This window comes from Lepidochelys kempii, chromosome 18 (assembly GCF_965140265.1).
Source record: "Lepidochelys kempii isolate rLepKem1 chromosome 18, rLepKem1.hap2, whole genome shotgun sequence".
In the NCBI taxonomy this organism is placed as follows: Eukaryota; Metazoa; Chordata; order Testudines; family Cheloniidae; genus Lepidochelys; species Lepidochelys kempii.
The window spans coordinates 18373930-18394100 of record NC_133273.1 but is presented as its reverse complement, the minus strand read 5'-3'; the positions used below and the strand labels follow the sequence as shown (position 1 = coordinate 18394100).

At 48.7% G+C, this 20171-nt stretch overlaps 1 protein-coding gene across 6 annotated transcripts in view; it reads right to left on the bottom strand.

Annotated features, from left to right (window-relative positions):
- Positions 1–18870, bottom strand: part of MIB2 (MIB E3 ubiquitin protein ligase 2) — a 109628-nt gene extending 90758 nt beyond the window's left edge. For 5 of the 6 annotated variants that reach the window (XM_073317014.1, XM_073317018.1, XM_073317019.1 and 2 more), the window contains exon 1: positions 18724–18870. The gene's annotated coding sequence lies outside the window, so the exon portion shown is untranslated. Of the gene's footprint in view, positions 1–565; positions 744–18723 lie in introns of those variants that run through there. The other variant, XM_073317016.1, reaches the window with a different exon arrangement.
- Positions 18871–20171: the final 1301 nt, after the last annotated feature.

Here is a 20171-nt window from a genome sequence, read left to right as displayed (position 1 = left end):
AAGGTAGAAGGGTGGCAGTCACAGAATTCAAGCCAATGCGGCTGTGATGCTTTCATTGATGAGGAGCAGAAAGCTTTGCAAGGATTTTGAGAATGAAGTGTGAATAAGGGCCCTATTTTTTAAAAATAAAAAAAATAAAAAAAATCAATATTTGGAAGTAGCTGTAATCTCATTCACTGAATGCAGATATCCAAAGGGATCAGTGAAATGGACAAGGATCCCTTGGGATCAGAGATAAATGCTTAACAGGCAGAACAGAGAGGTGGTTACTCAAGCTGTGATTTTAGTAGCAGATAAGAAAAGAGGATTTGTGCTTCACATTGGTCCTCAGCATCTCTCTGTTCATGCAGCACCATCACATAAACACTACCCAAGCCTTGTGGTCAGAGACGCTGACATAAAATGACTGCAGGCCAATTAGCTCCCTCAAAACAAATGCCACTCGCTTTGTCCTTTCCTGTTCCTGCTGTAGGTCAGGCAAATTCACAAGTGGGTTAGTAATTTTCAGTACACAAACATGCAGCACTGCGAACTAGGAATACAGCACAGGGCTGCTCAGACTTACAGGCCTGGGGCACAATTCTGCTCTCCCATCAGTCAGCGTAAATTCAGAGCAACTTAACTCCAATGCCTTCCGTGGGGTTACTCTTGATTCACACCAGTGCCAGCGATGTCTGAATCAAGGTCCACTCCTCTAGGAACTGCAGTAGAGCAGCAAGGTGCCAAACCACTAACTATTACAGCATGTTTACTTGCGAAGGGGAGGACAAAGGGCTAGTGCTGAGCCTGGTGGTGTCCCATTGACTTCAGCTGGATTCTGTCCAGGAACAAGGACACAATAGTGGTTCCCAATCACTGGCACAGCTGCAAATACAGGCATCTCAGGCATTTAGGATCAGTTCCTTGAGTTTCCCTGCCACTTCCTCATCGATAAGGCTCACATGGATCCCACTCACCTTTAAATATATTTAATCTTTGCCAAAAAACCCAAAATTTTAAATGCTACCTTCTGTTTGTTTTGGGGGCTCAGCATCTCTAAAAAAAAATTTATAAAAACCACACACACAGCTCATTAAACGGATAATAGAATCGTTATGGTGAAGTGACACCCATTGGCCTACTACCTAGTTCTCCTGCTGTGGGTGCAAGCAGAAGCCTGAGTTCCTTCCGTCTGACAGCTATCTTCCACTCGTTACATCTGATTTCTTTAAGGGCTTTCTCTGCAGCTGTGTGGGTGGCCTCCAGAAGTCATGCTGCTAAGAGCCTATGCTGACCCTTCAGTGTGCTACTCGCTACTTTCTAGTTATCCACTTTGGACAGTTGACAGGGTTTATCCCTCTTTTGACAAGCAGAGTCTACCCAGCCCTGCAATGTAGCACTAGCCTTGTCATGGGACTTTAAAAGAATGGCTCTACATTTTCATACCAGTGGGTCATGAGAGCTTCAGAGCTGCCCATCTCTTCAAGCATGTCCAAACTGGGGCCAGAGTTTTCTTTAAACTAGAGTGGGTCTAAAACCTTTAGGTCACCAGCTCGATTCCAGCTCATGACCCAGTGAACAAACACAGAATCGTCAACCCTGCAGTATTTAAAAAAAAATGCATTAAAAAAACCATAACTAGTTGGGTCCCCTCAGAATTGACACTTTTGAAAAATAATACACTTTGGGCTCTTTTCTGACCCTTTAGGGGACATTCAGGTCACATTTTCAAACCTTTCTCCACAAACATGAGGCTAAAACCTTCTGCATCTGAATCTTTCCCATGCTGTCAAACGTTGCTATGGGCATGAACAAGGCTCCGCCCTTCCTGTCTATCATCAGCCGCTCTTTGCACAACCTGTATGTCATTAAGTCCCATCAGCTTTTCCCTTTCTGAGTAGTACTCGATGGAGAGATTCTTTTGGTTGGCTCCTTTTGGCGTTCCTCCTGCTACCCGATGGCAAACGTGCCATGGAAGATGATCTGGTTTCATTTTTAAACCCAGATATTTCCATTTTATTTTCTGGACAACTTTACAGATAGGGAGTTGAACTCTGATGAATCTCAGCATTTGTTATAAATCGCTTCCATTTGATACCTTGTACCTTCCTGAAGCACTTGCTTCAGAAGGTGATGAGATGTAAATTGGTACCTTTGGGGGATTTCCAGCTTTCATATCCATACGTTAAAGGTGGAAATAACACTTGAGTTGAAGATTTGTAGTTTGGTCTTTAAGTTGTAGATTTTTGATGACCAAATCTTGTGTAAATTGGTAAATGCAGCTGCTGCCTTGCCGATTTGTGACATTATTGATGGGATGAAAAAGCAGGGCACCCTTCTTCCAGGTTGGGGGTCGAACTATAGGGCAACCATCTAGCCTCAATAAGACAAGCTGTAGAAACAAAAGCTAGCCATTCCTGCAGATCACTAGGGGGGAAAAAACAAAAAACCCAACAAAACTTATAGAAGATGAAAGCTAAAATTCTCACATAATTGCTTGACAGCAGGAGCTGGTGCTTGATGAAAAACCAGTCATCACGAGATTGATGCTGAAATCATGCAACTGACAACACTGTAAGCATTCGCACTGCAACTGGAACTAATTAGCGCTCTTGTTGACAGTTTCAGCAGAGATCTACAGACTGGACAGGGTGTGGAGTCTGAAATCCTTTCTTCCAAGGAATGGGGAATTTCATACCATCTTATATTTGTCCCAAGGATGTCACCAAGGCTAGCAAAATGGCACCTTTCCCCCAATGCTAAACCTCACAGAGGCCGTGAGAGCTGCACTCTGTGTGCTAAGTCCCTACATGGCACTTTAAAATGAGGAGGGACACCAGCCTTCGGAGGCCTCTAAAATAGATCCTCAAGCTCCAATAAAGGACTGAAGCACACATCAATGAGCATGGAGAGGAATTGGATTCCTATGCTACTGTGGCGCCCTCTTTCAGAAATGCTGCTCCACAGCCCAGTTACATTTGGGTTGAGGTGAGACACAAAAAAACAGAGACAGAGGGAAGGAAATGATGCAACTTCACCTCCTGAAGAAACATCTCTGCAGGGCAGGAAGGAGGGAAGCAGTGGGGTCTAGCTGACAGAGTGGGAAGCAGGAGTCATGGGTTCTATTTCTGGTGAATGAGGGAGCGAGCATGTGTGCACGCAGTCCAGGGGGTGAGCCAGAGACATTGTTTTCCCTATTCTCATGAAGTTCTTTGTTAGAAGAAAATGTCTCTTCTGCAATTCTTTAGCACTGTCATATGACACTCCCCGATACAGCCACGGACTCATCATGAAATCATGGCACTTAACCTCTCTCAGGCTAATCCTGTTCACACAAGCAGGCCTCTCTAGACCTCAGCTTCTCCATCTGTAAAATGGGGACAACACTCCCATAGCTGAGCTGCCTGGGGATCCTCTGGTGAAAAGTGCTAAAAGTTAGGCCTTTACCAGAGGTAGATAAGTTATTTGACCCAAGCAGGCTGTTGAGCCGTTAGCAAGTCTCAGCATTAACTTCTAGATTAAACTCAGGTAACACGTTTACACACTGGTTTTCTTGCCTTCAGTAAGGATTTAGGCCCTGAAGCAGCAAAGTGCTAAGAACGTGCTTACATCCCATTGAAAATTCATCGACTCCAAGGCCAGAAGGGCCCATTGTGATCAGCTCATCAGACGTCCTGTGTCACAAGGCCACAGGACTTCGCCAAAATAATTCCCAAAGCAGATCTGTTCAAAAAACCATCCAGCCTTGATTGAAAAATAGTCTTTGATGGAAAACCCACCACTACCCTTGGAAAGTTCTTCCAATGGTTAATAGGTCTGAACATTAAAGATTTACTCTTCCTTTCCCATGGCACCCAACGCTACCTCTCTACCCAATACGAACACGTGTCGCTCTAACAGTTAGTGCATGGTGGACTTTACATTCTAGGCTATTAGCATGATGAATGGGGCATGAGCTCCCCTTGAAGGGCCATCTCCTCTGGCTTTTATCCACTTCCTTTATCCTCAAGCTGGCTCCCCATTTTGGGCTTGCTGTCTGGTCTTCTCATCACCTCCAAAGCTTTACACCACCCCTCTTGACTTTCATCTCTGCCCCTCTCCCGCCCCAGAGTTCCTGCTTTTCATCCAAACTTCTGCTCTTTTAGGATTTCACACCTACTCCCATTGAAAGGTAGCCAGAACTCCCATTGACTTAAAGGCTCCAATCCTGGATCCATTTATCATCTCCCCCACTTGCTTTCAAGTCAAAACCAACCTCCATCCCGTTCCTCCTCCAGCACAGCTCTTCTGCCACATCGTCAGGGAACAAACGTTTTCACGCTGCTCCATACCAGTCTTTGGGGCTTAGTGTCGCCTGTTGTAAAACCACTTTGCACATCTCTGGTGCCCAAAATAATCATTATACCCACACATAACAGAACCATTCATTGTGATTTAAATATGTTTACTGTGGGTGGGAGGGGGGAGCCTGTGATTAACATGCCAATCGTTTGCCACACAATAATTAGCAAATTACACTCAGAATTATCTAAAAATCCTCAAGCAAACCACAACTGATTTTGCAAGGACTTCTCTCGCAATCTCTCATATCCAAATGCAGCCCTGGCACAGCCTCCTGACTGTCTATTTTACACAGGGGACACAAGAGGCACCCATGAAAAATATGAACTGGCATCTGAATGAGAACCATTTATGGGCGAAGGCTGGTGTTATAGTCATGACTATCTTTGGGATTCAGCAGCGAGAATCTGCAAGAGTCCAAACCTCATCCATGAATCAAATCCACAAGCATTGCACTTCACTAAGCTAAACCCAGGTGGAGATATGACACTCGACTGAATACAATTTCTCCACAGCCATGGTTTGGAGTAGACCAAATCTACTGAGCTTCAGAAAATACCTCAAGCCCCATTTATTTGTTCAGGGGGAAGGGCAGGGCAGGAGGAGACTTGGGGTGTGTGAAAGGTGGGGACACTATATTCCAGGGTGGATAATGATAATGATTTAAATAAATAAATGGATTTTATTTAAATAGGATTTTTGAGGAGAAAAAACCTAGCTAAAAATAGTTTTAATTAAGATACATTATAGCTCAAAGATATCTCATCATGGAATAGGGATTATGAGACAATATATTCATGTAACGTTTAAGAAAAGTTTTGTAAAGGAGTTCCAATAGTTCATGGATTAGGATTAGGGATTCAATTTTATGGGGTTCCGGGGGCTTCTGTATAGATTATTTAGGTTAATCTTTCTATCTACCCAATGGGACTCAGTGCTCAGTCTGGAAGATACCATCGGAGATGTTTAGTTTTCCAGTTCTCAAACCGTGGATTTAGGTCTCCAGAGATAAAATGCTTGTTAACAGCAAAAATGGTGGGTTTTTGTTTTTTTTAAGTTTGCTGGGTTTTTTTTAAAAAAATATTTCATTTAACTATTTTAAAAATTAACAAAAACAAACCCGATTTTAAAAAACTTGAATGTTTAAATTCAAAAATTCAGACGCTTGTTTTGTTAAAATGTTACATGTTTGCTGTTGAAGAAAAAAATCCAGAATACGTAACATTGTTGTTGCAGTTAAATAAAACAATTTAAGTGTCTGTCTGGTGATGTTCTCCTCCTAATACAGCATGGCAAGAAAATCCTCCAAATACTAATGATTAACCTGTTGAATTGGAGATAGGTCACCTCCCAGTAACTTCATAAATATCTGCCCCAATTACCTTTGGTAAGTGAAATAACCAAACAATCATTCATTTGCTGACATAGCTGTAAAACTAATCTGAAAAGTTTTCAAAATAAATCACTGTTTAGAAATGTATAGTGTGTACCTTCTAAAAATGAAACCTACATCTCTGGGTTGTGAAGAATATGTTTTAACAACCAACAAGAATCCACTTTTATGTAGAAATCCATGATTAAATCGAGTCTTCCTGACTAGTGATTTAAATCAAATCCACCCTGCTGTATTCTTTTTGGTTCAACATAGGGTGAGATCTGCTGCTGATCCGCTGGTTTTTGAATGAATTGTATTTTTAAATCATCAAAGTGTCTCATGCACAAGGTAGGTGCTTTAATAGCTAAATAAAAATCAAAGCTGTTACCACACAAAGTGCTCACACAGTGGGCCTGCAGAGGAGGTCGGCTCATTACAAACACCACTAACCGAGAAGTGAAAGGTTCCATGTCTCATTGCCAAGCCATCAATCCCCACACCACCTACCTCCAGCCTGAAGCCAACCATTACTTTATGCTTTATACCTCATCAATGACCGGGATGTTTTTCCTACACCATTAGAATTTCTGTTTGGCTTAAATTTTGCAAATTGGCATCCACAAGAAAACTGCAGAGACTCAAGCCTGGCACAGAACAAACGAGACAGAGAGAGGATGATGTTTCTGTAGGTTAAATATCAGTCAGCTTGGAACAAAGCCAAGTCTCAGATGACAGACCCTACCCAGTAGCAAGCTTTTAAACATGCTACAGCTGCCTCCCTTAAAAAAGAACAAGGACAGAGCTTTTCCACGTCACTTGTAAGCACTTTGGCTTGTTCACATGCCCTACACCTTGTCTGCTCTTAGACCACATTTAACTATAAGTAACAAAGAGGGAATTACTCACATGCCTTTGCTCAAGGATCAGCCTCTCCCCATTTCATTATGCATAATTGTTTTGTATAGAGCAGCAACATCCTGAAATACTGGAATGTTCAGAGAGAAGATGCTAAAATTAACTCAGCCGGCGCGATGTGTAAAAGCAGCACAGGCTGAATGCATCTCACTGTTGTGATCAACACCTGTCCTTGACAAATGCCATCCCATTGATCCTTTGTCTAAATTGAATTTCACATCCATCTTTCGCTGGCTTTATTCTAGTCTAAAGCAGCTATGCAGGGAAGAAAAGGAGTACTTGTGGCACCTTAGAAACTAAACAATCTATTTGAGCATAAGCTTTCGTAACCTTTTCTTTTTGCGAATACAGACTAACACGGCTGTTACTCTGAAACCTGTCATTATGCAGGGAAGAAGACCTTGTCTGACCCTTCAAATGTATGGAAGGGGAGCTGCAAAGACGAGATAATGACTTAACATCCCTCCCTTCACCTTGATAAAGACATTGCTCTGGGGTTATCTAAGTGCTATCAGGTTTACTATTATTCAATAACCTTACCATGCAAGCCTCTCTCAGAAATTTGACCCCTGCTTTGAAGTTCCCCCCAAACCAGCAAATAGTCTCTGAGCAGGTCCCAAATGTGGGAGAAGTTGGCAAAGTTAAGACACCAACTAAATTTTTTTAAAAAGTTGGGGTCTGTGTGTGTTATGGTAGCGCCTAGAACTTCCAGCCGAGTTCAGAGCCTATTGTGCCAGGTGCTGTACAAACACATAGTAAGAGACAGTCCCTGTCTCAAAGGGATTTCAATCTGATCAGACAAAGGGGTATATCTACACTGCAATCAGGGTGTGTGATTGCAACACATGTAGCAGAGCTGTGCGAGCAAACCACAGCTTGACTACTATCGGCCCACAAGCTAGCTAGATTAAAAATAACTCAGGTGTGCCTACACATACTGCAATTACACACGTGCACAGACTGCAGCATAGAAATACCCAAAGAGTGAGCAAAAGGGAGCTTTTTTTAAAATCTCCATTTTACAGGTGGGAAACTAAGACACAAGGAAGATCAAGCAACTGGCCCTAAGAAGTTGATGGCTATGCCAGAAATTGAACCAGGTCTCTCAAGTCACACATTTGATTTTTGAGCCAAGTTCACGAAGAGGGAGAGAATGAACTCAAGTGAATAGACAGAGGAGTACAGTGGTGAATGATGATACATCATCAGAAACAGCTGGTGTACAACTTGCTCAGTGGTCCACCGAAACTAGCCACTCTGTGCTGAATGGAATCTCCCATTTCAGTGACAAGGGATTCAGGGCTCTCCTCATAATACACATGAGAGCCATCCAGACCCATCTTCTGTTCTTCCTGCATCCCTAGAACAGCTGGGTGTTCAGCAAGCACCCCTTTCAGCAGAGTGTTGGTTCCATGTTTTATCCTTTTACTGCTATGAAGAAGATGCGCCAGAACTGGAACCTCAGGTACGAACCCCTGCAAATTTCAGGGTTGTCACATTTGAATCTCTAGGTCTGAACCACCTCCACTTCATGGCTGTGCTCAGAGATCAGATCCAAACGCCAGAAGTTCCATTTCCCAGAGTGGATGTGGCTGAAATCTCAAGGGCGATTAGTTGCTCCCAGGAGATGTTTTCCCCACATTTTGGAGGTGAAGTCAGATGAAGACAGCTTGGGACATTTCAGGGTTCTGATTTCACAGCTGTGATTCAGCGTCAAGCCTGAACTGTCACCTAATCTGATCCCAGCTGCAGGCTCCTGATGATTGGCAGGGGAGGGGAGTGTTACCAGAGTGAGATCTCAAGTGCCCAGGCTCATTCCAGACCAGTTTGATGGACAAGGCCTACAGCCTGCGAAAATGAACCTTTATCATGGAAATGTTGCCAAAGCATTAAGCGGAGCAGCAGGCGCCATGAGGTTACATTGTCTATCTGGAGCAAGGAGGGAGCATAGTACTTGCATAAGTCAGCTCAATACTGAACTCTTTTTTTAAAAAAAATTTGCATAATCGTCAGTCACTCCGGTAAATGCTCTGCTGCCCTCCAGTCAGTTACACACACACACTCTCTCTCTCCTCCCCCCTCTCCCCCCCCATATCAAGAAACTCCTCTTTTTTACCCAGGTCAACCAAAAATAAGCAGCTCTGGTTTCCCATTATAGAAACACCCTTCCCTGCCCCGACTAGAGGCTAACACAGCCCCAGTCAATGTCTGCTTGAAATTGAGGTTTACAAGACACCGGACAGTCTAATCCTGTAGAACAATTAATCCTCCCAACTGGCTTCTGCTGGATACAGGAACTTTCTGGCTGCAAACTGGTGGGGGTCAGTATTCAGCTGCTCTCTGAAGAATTAAGAGCTATTACAAGCCAAAGTCCAGGTGGGTCCTTTGATGGACCTCTCCTTTATTACACCTCCCCTCTCCTCCAAAACAATTACTCATAAGCATGTTGAATGTCCTTCTGGCCTTTAGTGGACAGTCTTCTCTGCAAGCACAAGGAACCTATATTGTCTGTTCCAGCAATGTGTTTTAATCACAGAATCACAGAACTGGAAGGTCATCTAGTCCAGTCCTATGCACAGGTGACAGGACTAATTATCTAGATCTAATGACATCTAATAATTCGCAGGTTGCAGCCTAGAACCTTAAAAGGCTCCGTCACTGAAGCTGATCAAACCCAGCTCTGTCAGTACGAGATTTCAGTGCCACAAAAAACAAATCTCCAAAACTGGTTGCTTTAGAGGCAACTCATTATCTGGCAGGACTGAAATGATTAGGATGATTTCTCATTTGGTATACATGCTGGGAGGATGACGTTTAGCTTCTCCCACATGGCATAAAGACAACACTTGACAGTTTACCAGGAGAGTGGAAGGGAATAGATGTAAGCATTAAGAGACCCATGACCTGATTCATTACTCTGCCCTTTGCATAGCAATTTACCCTGGTACAAAGTGGGTGCAGAATGCTACCAAATCTGAACAATTATCAGGTACCTGCTTTTTATCAGTGTGAATGGCTGGGTAAGGTATAAGGGAATAGAGAATCAGACCCCTAGTTTTCTGCAGACATTTGACACACAGGTACTCTGTAGGGACTGGATTGTGCAGACAGCAGGCTGTTGATGCCTTAGTTTCAGGGTTCTTTTAATTATCCAGTAGTGTACCCACAGCATTGGATAGTGGATCTTTTCATATCTATATGGCATGCTAAAAACAAAGTAAATACACAAAATATTCCAGCTTAGGAAAGAAGCCATGAATATGACCTGGAAGACACTGAACCATACAGAGATGAGCAGAGGATTCCAACATCTAAGGGCGTGTCTTCGCTGCACAGTTAACTCAAGCTCTGACCTGGGTGTTGTCCCTAACCCAGCTTCCCCACACACACACACACACACACACACAATCCTGATCAGTGGAGCTTTCGCTCCAGGCTCGCTGGTGCAGTGGAAGTTATAGTCTAAAGCCCAAGAGCTGCTTTCACTTGGGCTAGCAACCAGACCACTTTGCAGTGAGGATGCGACCTTTAAAAAAAAAAAAAAATCTCAAATGCTGATAGTCCTCCAATGCCTTCCCGCCATTCCTGCGGCGTGCCAAGGGCAGCCAAGTTCTCCCACAATTGATTGGAAAAGAATCACAGTGCCTCCGCTTCCTGCGGCACAAAGGACTCTGGCACGTGCCCCCACAAGTCCTAGCAACACAGAGAAGCGAGCAGTACCAGTGAGGACACAGTAACTCGAGCATGGCTTTTCCGCATGGCTGCTCAGACCCGGGTGCAGATCCCCGAGGTTAACTCTGCACAGGAGACGTGCCCTAACAGAGCTACAATAGGAGTAATGGACAGTAGTAATATCAGCACCTTGGGCACTTGGACGTCAAAACGAGAAGCTGATCCCACAGGGTGCGGGGCACAGAACAAGGCAGGAGTAAGATTTCAGATGAGCCTTCATTGCCTGCCCCGCCAAGTTCCAGATTCCCCTTCAAGCGAGCAGAAGGATCAGAGTGGAATTTCTGTCACTTTTTCAACACGGGACTGGGCCTTGCCCTTTCTCTGCTGAGAGAGCAAATCAAGATGTTTAAGTCTAATATGTCCGGACGTGCCTGCGGCCAGAGAGGCACCAGCTGCTCAAGGACAGAATGAATTGTGTAGCTAGCTGTTGCTTTCTCTTTTGACATTCAAAATAGGTTTTAGGGATCAGATTTGTTAGCATCAGCTGGTTTACTGGCTACACAGCGTACTTCAAACTCATACTTACCATCCTTCCTCCAGTGATCTATGTGCTTTAAGAAGAGTGTGATAGCACTTTGCATATAGGGAGACAGAAGTGAACAACTTTGCCCAAGATTCCACAGTGAACTGGTGGCAAAACTAGGAATGGTTCCTGATCCTGCACCCTGGTTGCCAGACCATGCCTGCCATAACCTGTAACCCATCTCTCCAACTTCATGCACAACTCCTGAGGACAAAGACAGTTCCATGGGTGGACTGAGGGGAAGATGTAACTTGTTGTCCAAACCACATTTCAGCATTCAATAGGCACATGGAAAGCCCCACCGATGCCAGGGTAGAGTAAAACAGACACCTAAAATGGGTCCAAACAGCAGGTTAACCCAAAAGTTTGATTCTGCCATCAGCCTGGCATTCCAGTGTATGTAACCCTTCCAAACCCTCTCTTTGCTACCATTTACTTACAAGATTCTGTATGCCCCAAATCCTGTAGGTAGCTGGGCCTGATCCTGAGAGGTGCTGAGCACCTATAGCTCTCAGACTGGGGGCTGGATCCTCAAAACCCCTCTGCCCCACAGAGAAGTGAGGGCATTTTCTCTCCCCCCCCCCCCTTTTTTTAAAAGCAAAAACAAAAACCGAACTCCGTGTTATTCAATGGCATTTACCCTGCAGGGCAAGAATTCTAAGGTGTCAGGACTATATCCAAAGTGCTTATTGCTAACCAAGCAATTGGGATTTTAAGACTGTTCCTAATGGCCCGTGATGGGATGTTAGATGGGGTGGGATCTGAGTTACCCAGGAAAGAATTTTCTGTAGTATCTTGCTGGTGAATCTTGCCCATATGCTCAGAGTTTAGCTGACTGCCATATTTGGGGTCGGGAAGGAATTTTCCTCCAGGACAGATTGGAAGAGGCCCTGGAGGTTTTTCGCCTTCCTCTGTAGCATGGGGCACTTGCTGGAGGATACTCTGCTCCTTGAAGTCTTTAAACCATGATTTGAGGACTTCAATAGCTCAGATATAGGTGAGGTTTTTCGCAGGAGTGGGTGGGTGAGATTCTGTGGCCTGCGTTGTGCAGGTCAGAGCAGATGATCATAATGGTCCCTTCTGACCTTAGTATCTATGAATCTAAGTCCCTTGTTTGCCCAATAGCAGTAATCTGCTTTGGAGATGCAAAAATGTCTCTCACTTGCCCAGATCCTATCTGCCCCACGCTTAATAAAGACTCAACTCTCCTCACTTATCAGATGCACCAGACTCTCTGCTTGATGAGATTCCCCCTCTTCCCCCCTGGGTACTATAGTTCCACGCAGAACCTAAAGCAACAAGACAGAGAAAAATAGAGGGTTTTTACAGTATTTAGCAGCAGCCACAACAGGAGAGGCATCAGAAGTCCAAAATAAAAGACAGAGGCTAGCAGAGTCTGGGCAGGCAGGCTGGCCTCTGGAGCACCCAGGCAATATCGAAAGGTTAGAGACCTGGTTCTGTCCCTCCCCCAAGAGTGTTGAGCACCCAATAGCCATAGTGATGTCAATGGGAACTGTGGGTGCTCAGCACCTCTGGAAATGAGGCCATGCTATCTAACTGGCATGTTTGCTTGCAAGGCCTGCCCACCTGGCAAACAAGTCTACTTGTTTAAGCCCCGCTGGGGCTGGATAAGCCAACAGGGTAATGAGGTTTTCCATCTTGAGGAGGATACTGTTGGCCAAGAAAGGTTCCTTCCCTGAATCCTGAAGAGACAGCACAACCCGCCAAGAAGCTAGGAAAACAGAGGATGTTTTTCGTTGCTAATAGCAACCTCCATTAATCTGACCTCTTTAGAGGAGTATGGCAATTGGTGCTTTCCTGAATCAACAAGAGCAGATGACAAGATTCTGTCTGATCACATCTTAACTGAGACAGGGAGCAAGGAGAAGAAATAAAACTGGAATCAACCAAGTCCTCAAGGTCTTTCAATCTGAGTTTACAAAAGGACTGAGGCAAGTCACACAGCAGGCTCCTTCCCCGTCCCCCAGCCCTGTGTTATGACACCAGTCTAGCGCCCCGATAAGCACCCCTGGTGAGCTACAAATCAGAATGCATTGCGGGGGGGAATTGCAAGCTGTCCGCTCACTGAACCTTGCATTCCATGCCATCAACCCCTGCACCCCCGAAAACAAAACCTCAAACAGAAAGGCAAGATCAGAGCTGTCACAAGTTGCATGGCTCCATTCAGCACGACCCTGAAGTCTACAAGGCCTGGGGAAGAGTCATATCTGAGAAGAGGAGAAAAACAAAACAGATGAAATAGGAACAGGCAGGCAAGGGCAACGTGACCCAGTAGTTGCGGACGTATCAAGTTGGAGAATGCCTTTCAAGTTACCACCACAGCAAGCCACTTCAACCGCAAGTGTGGCTGGCTGCTGCATGCAACGAGCAGAGATCAGAGGAGAAAGGAAACTGGCACATTTCAGGAGCCATCAGAAGAGTGCTGCCATCTCAGAACAGCCTATGATGGTCAGTTACTCCCAGAATCATCAGTCAAGATGGTTCAGGTTCCCATGAATATATCCCTCTCCAAACAAAGAGAACAGAGATGGTTGCAGCCACTGCGACTGCATATGTGCCGCTCCCGCAGGCTCTGAGACTTCTGGGGCATCAGCTGAAGCTCTGATAGAGACGTGACATTTCCAATACTACCTCTGCTGCTCCCGCTGCCATATGCCGAGCGTCAGCAAGGAACAGTCAGTGACATCACAGCTCCCGGGGAATTAGTCGTGAATGCTGATCTGAAAAAAGCCACCATGCTACCAAGCGCCACAAAAGGTCACAAACTTCACTGAGCATAAAAAGCCACTGCAGACTGAACAAGGACAGTAGGACATAGCAGGGGGTTAGAGTAGGTCCCTTCTAACCTTATAGTTCTAGGATTATATGCTGTGGGCTCTCTATGTGGGAGCAGCAGCAAGAAGTGGGTACCATACCTTGGAGGTACAAAGTCCCCAACGCTCCTGTATAGCCTATTCAAAGAAGCAATAGAAACCCACCAGGTTATGGAAAATTCTCCAAAGCTTGATTCTCCCCACTCCGCTCCTCAAAAAGCACGTGAAAACACATAGGCAACACTGACTGCCCCAAATCAAATGTAAACAGCTCTACAAAGTATTCCCCAGACCACGAGTCTGAGGTGGATGCACTGGGGAGGGGGTCTAGAAAGGGAAATGTATTGGGGTTCTGCATAAAAACAGAAACAAAATTATTACCCCAAGAAACAAAGATGGTGGTACCAAATGACAACTCGGAAAGTTATTACCTATTTGTACTGCAGCAGCCCCTTAACTGAGATCAGGGCTCCAAATACATGAGACAGTCCCTGCTACAACAGAAATAGACAAGCAGAAAGAGTAGAATGACAAAGAGCAGTGACATGACTCACCCACGGTAACGCAGTAGGTCAGTGGCAGAGCTTGGAATAGAATCAGGTCACCTGACCCCCAGGTCCATGTCCTATCCACAAGACCATGCTGCCTCAAGAAAGAGAGCTTTGGTGGTGAAGGGACATGAATCCTCAACCTCCTGATTCAAAGTAACTGCCACAGAAGCACAAGGTCATTAGTGATGGTGAGCAAAAGGCAATGGACTGGAACAAGGGGACACCGATTCTGCTAGCTCATTGTCAGGGTTACTCAAACATGCTCTTTCTGACACCAATCAACATGTGATGTGTGGAAGCACTCCAACCATAACAATGCAGAATATTTACAGAAAACAAAGCCTCAGAAATCAGGGATTCTCCTCCCAATTCCTTATTCACTCACCAACAAGCTGAAGCCACAGACAAGTGATTTAGCTACCACAGTAATTGGTTGCTTGGCATGGGATGGGGGCGGGCAGGTGAGGATTAGACTGATTAAAGCTTCTTCCCTCATGGTCTCTTCATTGCCCTTCATGAGAGTAGGTGTTATCTAATTACCAGCTCTTCGGTCTTCTAAGTAACAAAGGTGCCCAGTCTGAGCCAAGTAAATCCCTTCTCCAGGGATGGAGAGGCACAAAGGATCTGGTGATAGCTCTTAGCCAGAAGGGTGAGTGTTGAGTTGCAGGGGGGGGGGGGTGTCAAATCCAGCTCAGGCTCAGCACCACTAAAGTCACTGGAATTGAATCTGCTTGTGTCAAGACTAAGCCTGGCTCTTAGAATCATATACATTAAAGATGGGAAGTATCCGTTGCTTCGGCTACTCTGTCCCTTGCTGTGCAAGTCCTACATGCCCACAGTGTATTTTGGCTTTGTCTGGCCTAAAGCATCTCCAGGGAGAACGCCACCAGCACTCCGCTGTGTCAGGCACCCAGTGACATTCACAGCAGGGTAAGTGCATGTGGGCTACTCTTATTAGGCCAAATGCAGACCTGGTGCTGGGCCTTTGATGGAGTCGCAGCTGCTGACTTTCCAGGTCTGAATTTGGCCCTCTCCCTACCACCACTGACAGGCTATATTCCCCTGCCCCTGTCCCAGGTCTGGACAGCTTTTAAGTACTGTACAAACATAAGACCCCTGGTGCGCCAGACAGAGAAAGCAGCATGTGTTTCACTTGTGAGCAATTTCCAGTACAGAGCAGCAGGTGCTTTACTGATTGAGAAATCTATTGGGAAGCTCTTAAAGCTTTTCAGAGCACTCACCCATCTGCAATATACATTTAATTAACAGCGAAGTACATGAATTCACCCCCTAAGGGGACAACTGAAACCACCCACCAAAAATAAAGCCAGAGAGAAGAGAAACAAAAACCAAACTGCACCTGACTCCAGCAGCCCTGGAGAAACGGCCACAGGGAGCCAATGCCACAGATAGGAGCTCATCCGTGAGCCATTCCACCCCATGGAAAGGGAATGAAATTTACACACCTTGCCCTGGCTGTATTCATACCCTTTCTCCTTCACCCTTTGGAACTGGGACTGAGAGGAAGTGAGATCAGACTGAGTGCAACCCCGAGTATATCATTTGGGGATCACAACATTAACCACAAAGCTTGATTTGTTTCTTCCTCTTCCTGCTGAGGTGTCTCTGAGTGGGAATATCACAGGCTGGTCTACAGACCGAGCAGAGGGCCTCAGAAGAAGCTCAGATACACATTCCCACCTAGCATCTAGCCAGTCATTCATTTCTTACACAGATTGTGTGTAGTACAACCAGGAGGATTACGATCAGCAGATTAATATGCTGTACAAGCCCCATTCATTCCCTCTGAAGTCACTGAAACATCAGGGTCTGTTGGAAACAAATCCAAGGAGCAACCTGATCAGCCCTGGGAACATCATGAGTGCCACTAGGGGGACCAACGGGACTCAGCTCCTTCCCACAACACTGAGCAACAACAAGACACCAAGCGTTCTGCTGGTCCTAATTCTGCTCTTGCACTGAGTCAGGCAGCGGTTTCATTCCAACAGAGTTGCTCTGGATCTACATCAGTGCAAGATCAGAACCCGTCCCACCACCGCTGAAGTGAGACTGTGCACATCCTGACTACAGTACACATCCTGCTACACTTCATCCCACCATCTATCCCTGCCCATCAATCAACAATAACCAGCATCAAGCCTTCCTAGTTCCTGGGGATCAGCTTTCAGGTCTCCCCAGTTGGTATCATTGCGTGACTGCTTTAGCAGCCTCTCCTCTTCCCTCACTTCTAAAGTTTCTTCGTTGGGTCTGGCCAGGCCCAGGCCCAGCAAGCTTTGATAAGCTCAGAGCACGCTCGATGGCCCACCCCAGGCTATCTCCCACAAGCGCATGGCTCTGAATTAATACCGTATCCAGAAGATACATTGCCAGGAGGGGTTCTACAGGAACCAGCCCAGCCGATGCAGAGAACGCACACAGGAGTCAGGTTCTTTGGGGCAGAACAAGCAAACTGGGATTTCAAGGAAAGCCGAAGATTGACTCTTACCTGTACTCCCACCCCACACACTCTTCTTTTAACAGCCAGAGACTCCCCCAGCTCCCTCCACAATGGGGGAGTCTGAAGAGCCAGCCGCACAATTATTCCTTCTCCTCCCAGATTGCACCTGATTGTCCTTAACCCAATCCACACACCCCCACAAGCCATCCGTTTCCCTGGGGCCCCTCAGCCAGCGTGATGCAATGGCACCATGTGTGAAACACAGGCACAGACCCCCAGCCTCACGCGCAACAGAGAGGCAGGAGCAGAACACAGCTCTGCCCTGATGGAGGAAGGGACCAGGACCAAATACAGAGCCAGCCAGGGAGATGCTGCCATGAATGAGCTGCCAGGCTACCCTGCTTTGCCACCCCCCTCTCCTCCTGTCCCCCCCCCCGGCCTTCCCCCTCTTCCTGTCCGTCCCCCCCCGGCATTCCCCCCCTCCTCCTCTTCCTGTTTCCCCCCCCCCGGCCTTCCCCACCCCCCCTCCTCCTCCTCCTCCTGTTCCCCCCCCGGCCTTCCCCACCCCCCCCTTCTCCTCCTCCTCCTGTCCCCCCCTGGCCTTCCCACCCCCCCCCTTCTCCTCCTCCTCCTGTCCCCCCCTGGCCTTCCCACCCCCCTTCTCCTCCTCCTCCTGCCCCCCCGCCTTCCCTCCCCCCGCTTTTCTTCCTCCTCCTATTGTACCCCCTGGCCTTCCCACTCCCCCTTCTCCTCCTCCTCCTGTCCCCCCCTCCGGCCTTCCCACCCCCCCTCCTCCTCCTCCTCCTGTCCCCCCCCCGGCCTTCCCACCCCCCCCTCCTCCTCCTCCTCCTGTCCCCCCCCGGCCTTCCCACCCCCCCTCCTCCTCCTCCTCCTGTCCCCCCCCCGGCCTTCCCACCCCCCCCTCCTCCTCCTCCTCCTGTCCCCCCCCCGGCCTTCCCACCCCCCCTCCTCCTCCTCCTCCTGTCCCCCCCCCGGCCTTCCCACCCCCCCCTCCTCCTCCTCCTCCTGTCCCCCCCCCGGCCTTCCCACCCCCCCCTCCTCCTCCTCCTCCTGTCCCCCCCCCCGCCTTCCCACCCCCCCTCCTCCTCCTCCTGTCCCCCCCCCCGGCCTTCCCACCCCCCCTCCTCCTCCTCCTCCTGTCCCCCCCCCGGCCTTCCCACCCCCCCTCCTCCTCCTCCTCCTGTCCCCCCCCCGGCCTTCCCACCCCCCCCTCCTCCTCCTCCTCCTGTCCCCCCCCCGGCCTTCCCACCCCCCCCTCCTCCTCCTCCTCCTGTCCCCCCCCCGGCCTTCCCACCCCCCCCTCCTCCTCCTCCTCCTGTCCCCCCCCCGGCCTTCCCACCCCCCCCCTCCTCCTCCTCCTCCTGTCCCCCCCCCGGCCTTCCCCCCCCCCCTCCTCCTCCTCCTCCTGTCCCCCCCCGGCCTTCCCCCCCCCCTCCTCCTCCTCCTCCTGTCCCCCCCCCGGCCTTCCCCCCCCCTCCTCCTCCTCCTGTCCCCCCCCCGGCCTTCCCCCCCCTCCTCCTCCTCCTCCTCCTGTCCCCCCCCGGCCTTCCCACCCCCCCTTCTCCTCCTCCTCCTGCCCCCCCGGCCTTCCCACCCCCCCTTCTCCTCCTCCTCCTGTCCCCCTCCGGCCTTCCCACCCCCCCCCTCCTCCTCCTCCTCCTGTCCCCCTCCGGCCTTCCCACCCCCCCCCTCCTCCTCCTCCTCCTGTCCCCCTCCGGCCTTCCCACCCCCCCCCTCCTCCTCCTCCTCCTCCTCCTCCTCCTGTCCCCCTCCGGCCTTCCCACCCCCCCCTCCTCCTCCTCCTCCTCCTCCTGTCCCCCTCCGGCCTTCCCACCCCCCCCCTCCTCCTCCTCCTCCTCCTCCTCCTGTCCCCCTCCGGCCTTCCCACCCCCCCCTCCTCCTCCTCCTCCTTCTGTCCCCCCCCACCTTCCCACCCCCCCTTTTCCTCCTGCCCCCCCCCCCCGCGGGAGCTCTCCCAGCCCCCGCCCGCTGACCTGGCCAAACTTGCTACAAAGTTTCCGCGGCCCGGGAGCGCCTGGCGCCGGGAGACGCCGGAGCAGCCCCGACCCGCAGCCTGCGCCCCACGGCCGCCGCCGCCGCGTCTCCTCCCCATCCAGGCGCCGGCTCCCTTCGCCGGGCTTTCGGTTTCTGCCGACGGGCCGCCTGGCGCGCGGAGCATTGTGGGAGTCGTAGTTCCCGGCCGCCCCTGCGCACGGGGCCTGCCGCCGGGCCGGGACTACAAGGCCCAAGCGCCCCGCTGCCCCCCGAGGCTGGGGCGGGGCGGCCGCGCGCTCCCGGCCCCGCACCGCCGGCCCCGCACCGCCGGCTGGGGCGCAAAGGGCCCCGCGCGCTGCCCCGGGGCGCGCCGCCGGGTGCGGAGCGGGCCCCCCGAGCGGGAGTTTCCTGAGCTCTGGGGGTCTCGCTGCTGCAAAGCCCCCTTGTCTCAGCTCCAGCATGCGGATCCGGGGGGCGAGGCGGTGCACGCGTGAGCTGCGCCAACCTTGGGGCAGAGCTTGGCTTTGTTTTCCATTATGTTTCCTCTCCCTTGTGGAGGGTTTTTGCCACCCCCCCAGCACAGCGATTTTGCACGTTGGGGGATAGGTCAGTCCCTCGCTTTCTGGGAACATTTCACAGCTCCCCGGCTGGGCTGCTCGCTCTGTTCCTTTCGCTAGTGTGACGGGGGCGGCTGATTAGTCATCCTGCTTTCTGCTTCCAGTTCTGCTACCGACCTTCTTCTACCCGTAATTTGACCGCACTGTGCCTGTTTCTTTCTCTTAAACAGAGGATAAGATGGCCCGAGTGTCCAGATCTGGCTACATAAAGTTAGGTCCTCTCACGCCATATTTGGGCATCTAAATAAAAGATTAAAGAGTCGCTGAGCCCACCCAAATGCCACTGAAATTTTCACAGAAATTTTTCATTTCATTTGAAATTTTGTTTTGTCAACCGAAAGCCCTTGTTTGAGGCAGTTGTTTTGGAGGTTTTTTTAATTGTTTACTTGTGGCACCTTAGAGACTAACCAATTTGTTTGAGCATGAGCTTTTGTGAGCTTGTAGCTAACAGGGCTGCTACTCTGAAACCTTTGAATTGTTTGTTTCGCTATTTCATTGAAAACCCAAAAAATTTTCAGAGGAAATTAAAAAAACAAACAAACCGCTAAATCTGCTACAACACCAACTGGTATTTTTCAACCAGCTCTGATTAATTTGTAAAGCTCATGGGGATCTTTGACTGAAAGGTGCTATAAAGGTTGGAACAGTTGTTGTTGTAACATAGACACGGAGGTGGTGACTGCAGCAAAAATCAATTTGTCAATAAATACTCAGATCTTGATATGAATTCGTTTCTCTTATGTTCCCGTTCCCTGAATATCCCTAGGACTGGGTTTTACAATCACAAGTGTTTATCAAAAAATACCTCATTCTACACACCTATGTTCATA